This window comes from Arachis stenosperma, chromosome 10, assembly GCF_014773155.1.
Source record: "Arachis stenosperma cultivar V10309 chromosome 10, arast.V10309.gnm1.PFL2, whole genome shotgun sequence".
In the NCBI taxonomy this organism is placed as follows: Eukaryota; Viridiplantae; Streptophyta; class Magnoliopsida; order Fabales; family Fabaceae; genus Arachis; species Arachis stenosperma.
This window is the reverse complement of record NC_080386.1, coordinates 61,971,083-61,979,023: the sequence shown is the minus strand read 5'-3', so window position 1 is coordinate 61,979,023 and position 7,941 is coordinate 61,971,083.

The following is a 7,941-nucleotide window of genomic DNA, read 5'->3' as shown; positions in this document are numbered from 1 at the left end:
TTTGTATTGATCCAATTTCACTCAAATCATCACCTATTAGCTTGACTAGACTCATCACCTCACTAAAGTTGCTTGATCCGTCAATCCTCATGGGATCGACCTCACTCCGGTGAGTTTTACTACTTGATGCAACCCGGTATACTTGCCGGTAGTCATACATGAGAAATCTAAATTTTTACATATCAACAGACATGCCACTCATCATTCTTATGGTCAAAGAAACTTGTGAAGAAACAACAATGTCTAGTTTCACCTGGCAAAAGGAGATGGTCGATGCTATACTTGTAGGGTGTTTGGACACATTGCCAGGGATTGCTGACATGGGAAAAACTAGGATGCGAGTCAGAACCAACAGTAAAATTTGCCTTGAACACCATATATGGGAGCCTGAGATAAGAGGTAGGTGTATAACTGGTTATAAAGCTTTAACTGTATTGTGTGATATTGGGACAACACCTTTATTCATAGCTTATAATAAGAATGGGGGTTCGAGACTAGAGGTACCAAACTTAGTATCAAATCTAGGACCAAGCTCACTTGTGTCGCGTAAAGTATTGCTACTAGAACCGACAGAACTTAGGAATATTTTTGGTTGGCATGAGCTAATAATCCAATTCTTAAAGACCAAAGAGTCAGAGTAACACTACGAAAGCACGGTGATCTTAATGACGGTGTGAAGTCTTATACGAGTGAAGGAACCAACACATCCTTGCAAACCGACCTCTCTTTCCCATGTAAATTGTATTAGAGCTCTTTATTTCGGAATCCCTTTTTGATGAATAAGTTAAACCTTACTAAATTTTAATCCTTGTTTGCACATATCCTCACGCGAGCATTGTACTTCTTGATATGAGTCTGAACGTGTACTGTTGGGTTGGACCTCCTTCAATTGAGGACTCATGATCCTCTTAAAATCAGTAAAGACCTAATTTCATTCAATTTTCCGTATTGTTTCTTCTAAAGAATCTTGACTTGGAATCTCTTTTTGGAGGAGCACTCTAAATTTTCCTTTTGGTGCATTTTCTTATTTTCTATAACCTTGTCTGAGCATAACATAATGCACCTTTTCAATTTCTTATGGATACCATTCAAAATTGTTTGCTTTCTTTTGAGCTCGGTATCCCTTCAGAAAACTTGAGCTCATTTCGACATCGCATGCAATCCTTATACGCAACTATTGATGTGTTAGTTCCTTAGGACACACCATATTAACACGCAGAACAAAACTTGTAAGCCTACGACATTACGAGGAGTTGTGAAGCTTCGATTGTGCAAGTGGCATTGCCAAGGATTCAATCGACACACAAAGGTACCCATTGGTGTGAACGTCAGATTTTGGAAGGAAATTCTCTAAAACTTAAAAGAAAGATTAACTACAGCGCTAGTGTTTGCACTACTTGAACACCATGGACCATTAAAGATCTATTGGTACGTTTCCTAGGAAAATCTTGGAGTTCCTTCCAATGTAACATCAGAATGTAGAGATTTATGCATCGCGATAGTTGAGGCCGTTATGATTTATGATCTGGAGTCTACGGCATTTGTGCATATGATGAAGTTGTGGAAAAAGGTGAAAACTACCTCCAGAGAGATGGATGAAACTACTAAAAGGCTAAGATTTTGAGTAAGCTATGACCTAGAGATATCCACCTTAATTTTGGTTTTTACATATAGGTTCTAGGATAATTGATGTAACATTTGATACCGGGTGAATCATTTAAGTGTAGAGGTAAGTAAAAAAGGAGAAAAAAATAAGTGGGCATGAATTTAGGATTGAATTTTTATTAGGTTTGACATTGAGTGGTAATTGATATTGATTATGATAAGTAGAAGTTTATTGGTTGTTAGTATGTCTAATGGAGGTTGAATTATATACATTGGTAAAATTGTAAACGATTTAGATAATTAGATGCGAAATAAACGATGTGGTGGTATTGTGGACCTTGAGATTTTGTCAAATGAGTAAAGAAAATAAAAAATAAAATGTTTTAGGTGTTGGAATGATTGAGTGTGATTGAGTGGATGGTATGGAGGTTGTGGTTAGTAAAAGAACTATTGTTAGGCTTTGAAAGTGTTGGAGGGTTGGAAATTGATGGGTATTGTAATTGGAACTATGGAAAAAATTTGTTTATGGTTGAGAATATGATGAGACTTTGAATTAGGCATAGAGACTCGATAAGGCCCTAAGTATGACTTAGTCTTAGGATGAGTGTAAATCTTATTTGGGTCAAGTTGAGAAATTTCAGAAGTAAGCCTGGGTTTTGTAATCCGATGAAAAATGTATGACTTGATTGAATAATCGGATTAGTTAGTTAATTAGTGACTAAAAATTAGAGTGGCGCAGCAGAAGCTCGCGGAATGCAATAGTACATGATAGTTGTGAGTAGAGGTCGTAGGACAAAGACTAATCATATCTTAGGCTTGAATACTTGAAGAGTTTAGTCGTAGGACAAAGACTAAGTTTGATTGCAGTTGTAAGGTTAAAATGATTTACGATAGGTTGTGAACATGAGGGCAGATGACTAATTTGGATTTGGATGGCACATGAGTGCAATTGTCGAGTTGGAAAGGCAAGGATTGCGATAATTGAGTATGGTGACTTCGGGTTTAGGTTGAGATGGCAAATGATTTATTTGAGAAATGGAGTTGGAGTGTATTGAGTTGAAAGGCCGATGTAGTATTGAAGTTGAGTTAAGGGAATCTAAGAGTAAAAAAGATGAGTACAGCATAGGCTTGAATTCGGTTAAGATATGGCATTATAAATAGAAATGAAGGATGTAAGTAGGAATCTGAGTTGCTACGGAGGGATGAAAAGAAGCATAGTAGGAGGTAATTATGAGTTGAGGGAACCTTTAATAATGGAGATGGGTAAACCAAATTTTGAAGATAAAATTTCCTATTTGGTGGGGAGAGTGTAAGAATCGTGAATTAATTAACTGATTAATTAACGTAAAATAATAATAATAATTTAATTGCCTAGAATAGTTCCAAAATTTTAGAATATTAATTAGAAAATATAAATATTATATTTGGACTCAGTAGAGTTTTCTGAGTTGAAAAATGTAATTTTCTTCAGAAAATTGCGTAAAAATGCGTACAGATAAATTAACTGGCCGTACCGGCTTAACTGTCCGGTACAGTGTAGGAGCATTAAAAGCAGTAGAAAAAACTTAGGAAGATAATTAAAGTTGAAAATCAGGCACTAATTTTAAAGGTTTGGCTTGAAATTAAGCCAAACGGGCCAAAAAGGCTAACGGGTTGGACCGGGCCCGAGTTGGGCCCAAGCCCAACTTATATATAAGCCTAAATAAAGGCCATTCAGCCTCATTCTTCATTAAACAACACACACACCAGCAGCTGAAGTGATGTGAAGAAGAGAGAAAAGTCACTATCCACATCCACATTCAATCGATCATATCTCGAGCTACAGTGCTCCGATTCTCGTGCCGTCAGCGGCTACGCAAAGCTCTTGCCGAGTCAGTTACTCTCAGCTAACTTTTATAGGTAAGATTTCAAAGATTCCTCTCTATTAATCATTGATACATAGAATCACGTTGGTTAGTAATTTTGCACAAAATAATTCTGTTGGTAGTATAGTCCCCAACCGACAAACAATTCTCTCATAAATTAAAATTATGGTGTTGTCACATGTACAAACCCCAAATAAGAATTAACTGGAGTATTTGGACTTCGGGTCATCTCACGAGGATTGCAATGAAGTGGTCAATTATTGGCTATGAAGAAATATTTTGGGGTTTTTTTTGGAACAAGAGACATGAAAAGTAAATGATAAGAAAATTCAAATAACAAAAATGCCTTGGCAAGGGTTGGTGGTCAAGGATCTCTATCCTTATCACTAACCACAACATGAGAATTGGCAAGGATCAACCCCATTAAGTCATCCTCTAACTAAAAAAGGAGATTCAAATGAGTTATGTCAATCCAAGTCCATAAGTCCTAGTTCTCCACCAATTCAATTAGTGAGATCTAAGGTCAATGGCTCCCAATCATCAATCACTTGGACATTAGCAACTCAAGAGTTCCTAAGTTACCTTCCCAAGCAAAGAGCATAAAATCTACTCTAACATCCTTCCAAGCATCTTGTCAAACACTTGGAAGGCATAAAAGAAAAGCATAGTAAATTGCAAGGAAAGATAAAATGTAACAACTACCAATTGTAAGAAAAGATAGAATCACAACTCATCAACAATAAAAGAACATCAAACATTAAATTGCATTAAAAATAAACGAAATCCATCATGAGTGCATGATTACAAAAGAGAGCAAAGAGGAAAATTAACACTACAAACCATGAGAATGAAATAGTAGAAGCAAGAAATCATAAAGGAAATGAGATGAAAACATAAAATTGGACCTAGATCTAGAAGAGATTAACCTAACCTAACCTAATTCAAGCAAGAAGAGGGAGCTTCTTGATGAGCGGATAATTTATACGCTTTTTGGCATTGTTTTTAGTATGTTTTAGTTAGTTTTATTATATTTTTATTAGTTTTTAGTTAAAATTCACTTTTCTGGGCTTTACTATGAGTTTGTGTGTTTTTCTGTGATTTCAGGTATTTTCTGGCTGAAATTGAGGGACCTGAGCAAAAATCTGATTCAAAGGCTGAAAAGGACTGCAGATGCTGTTGGATTCTGACCTTCCTGCACTCGAAGTGGATTTTCTGGAGCTACAGAAGCCAATTGGCGCGCTCTCAATTGCGTTAGAAAGCAGACATCCTGAGCTTTCCAGCAATGTATAATAGTCCATACTTTGACCGAGATTTGATAGCCCAAACCGGCGTTCTAAATCAGCTCAAAACTGCCCGGCGTTAAACGTCCAAACTGGCACAAGAATGGGAATTAAACGCCCAAACTGGCACAAAAGCTGGCGTTTAACTCCAAGAAAAGTCTCTACACATGAAAGCTTCAATGCTCAGCCCAAGCACACACCAAGTGGGCCCGGAAGTGGATTTTTATGTCATTTACTCATTTCTGTAAACCTTAGGCTACTAGTTCTTTATAAATAAGACCTTTTGCTATTGTATTTTCATCTTGGTTCTTCTGGTTCCCTCTATGGGGCCGAAGCCAATGATCAGTACTATCACTTATGTATTTTCAACGGTGGAGTTTCTACACACCATAGATTAAGGTGTGGAGCTTCTATTCAATTCAGCTTATTCTTGTTCTAAGATATCACTTGTTCTTCAACTTGATGAATGTGATGATTCGTGACACTCATCATCATTCTCACCTATGAACGTGTGCCTGACAACCACCTCCGTTCTACCTTAGATTGAGTGGATATCTCTTGGATCCCTTAATCGGAATCTTCGTGGTATAAGCTAGAATTGATGGCGGCATTCAAGAGAATCCGGAAGGTCTAAATCTTGTCTGTGGTATTCTGAGTAGGATTCAATGATTGAATGACTGTGACGAGCTTCAAACTCCTGAAGGCTGGGCGTTAGTGACAGACGCAAAAGAATCAATGGATTCTATTCCAACCTGATTGAGAACCGACAGATGATTAGCCGTGCTGTGACAGAGCGCGTTGAACATTTTCACTGAGAGGACGGGACTGTAGCCATTGACAACGGTGATGCCCAACATACAGCTTGCCATGGAAAGGAGTAAGAAGGATTGGATGAAGACAGTAGGAAAGCAGAGAGACGGAAGGGACAAAGCATCTCCATACGCTTATCTGAAATTCTCACAAATGAATTACATAAGTATCTCTATCTTTATGCTTTATTTATATATCATTCATGACCATTTGAATCTGCCTGACTGAGATTTACAAGGTGACCATAGCTTGCTTCATACCAACAATCTCCGTGGGATCGACCCTTACTCGCGTAAGGTTTATTACTTGGACGATCCAGTGCACTTGCTGGTTAGTTGTGCGAAGTTGTGATAAAGAGTTGAGATTGCAATTGAGCGTACCATGTTGATGGCGCCATTGATGATCACAATTTCGTGCACCAAGTTTTTAGCGCCGTTGCCGGGGAATTAAATGTCCTAACTACAATTTCGCATTTGTTCCCTGCAATAACAGTGCCAAGTTTTGATCCGGCAACAACACCAAGTTTTTGGCGCCGTTGCCGGGGATTGTTTGAGTTTGGACAACTGACGGTTTATCTTGTTGCTTAGATTAGGTATTTTTCTTCAGAGTTCTTAAGAATGAAATCTAGTGTTTCAAGGTGATGTTCTTATCATCACCAAAGCTGATTGATTATCATCAATTTAGCTCTTGAATGCAATGTCCTGCTGAAGCTTGGCTAGCCATGTCTAATTTCTTTAGACTAAAGCTTTAGACTAACATTGCATGATTCCTGGAATTCTCATTAAGAATTTTGATATATTTATTTTCTTTTCCACTTAACTTTCGAAAAATCCAAAAAAATTTACAAAATCATAAAAACCAAAATATTTCATGTTTCTTGTTGAGTCTAGTGTCTCATGTTAAGTTTGGTGTCAATTGCATGTTTTTGTTCTTCTTGCATTCATTCATGTGTCTTAAGTGATCTTCAAGATGTTCTTGATGATTTTATTGCTCTGATCTTTAAAATTCTCTTGTCTTGAGGGTTTTATTGTTTCTCATGTGCATTCCCAATTTGTTAGTGTCAATAGTATACAAACTTCTAAGTTTGGTGTCTTGCATGCATTATTATTTGATTTTAGTTGCATTTTGATTATTCCTCATCATTAAAATTCCAAAAATTTTTTAAAATTTGTGTCTTTTCAAGTCAATAATACAGAGAATTGAACATTTAGAACATTCAACAGAGGAATTATACAGAAAAAGGCTGGGCGTTCAAAACGCCCAGTGAGGAAGGAAAACTGGCGTTTAAACGCCAGAATGGATACCATTCTGGGCGTTTAACGCCAGGATGGCACAAGAGGGAAGATTTTGTTTTTAACTCAAATTTTTTTTTTTTAAGTTTTCAAAATTTTTCAAAATCAAATCTTTGTCAAATCATATCTTTTCAATCATATGTTTTCAAAATCAATTTCTTTCCATTTTCAAAAATACTTGCTAACAATTAAGGATTTGATTCAACATTTCAATTATGTTGCCTTTTCTGTTGAGAAAGGTTTAACGTCTGAATCATATCTTTCTTGTTAGCCAAGTCATTAGTTTTCAAAATCAAATCTTTTTAAATTGTTTTTCAAATCATATCTTCTCAATCATATCTTTTTAAAACTATATCTTTTCAATCATATCTTTTAATCACATCTTTTTCAAAATAGTTTTCAATCATATCTTTTTGATTTCTAATTTCAAAATCTTTTTCAAAAATCACTTGATTTCTTTTTCCACTCTTAGTTTTCGAAAATCAATTAGTGTTTTTCAAAATGTTTTTAAATCTTTTTAATTTATTTTCGAAAATTTCTTCCCCTCTTCTCACATCCTTCTATTCATGGACTAACACTACTCCTCAATGCACAATTCGAACTCTATCTTTCCTTGATAAGTTCGAATTTTCTACCTCTTCCTTCTATTTTTCTTTTCCTCTAACACCTCAAGGAATCTCTATACTGTGACATAGAGGATTCCATATTTTCTTGTTCTCTTCTCTTTTATATGAGCAGGAACAAAGACAAAAGCATTCTTGTTGAGGCTGACCCTGAACCTGAAAGGACCTTGAAGTGAAAGCTAAGAGAAGCTAAGGCACAAATCTCTGTAGAGGACCTAACAGAAATCTTCAAAGAAGAAGAACCCATGGCAGCCGAAAACAACAACAATGCCAACAATGCAAGGAAAGTGCTGGGTGACTTTACTGCACCTACTCCCGACTTCTATGGGAGAAGCATCTCTATCCCTGCCATTGGAGCAAACAACTTTGAGCTTAAGCCTCAATTAGTTTCTCTAATGCAACAGAATTGCAAGTTCCATGGACTTCCATTGGAAGATCCTCATCAGTTTTTAGTTGAATTCTTGCA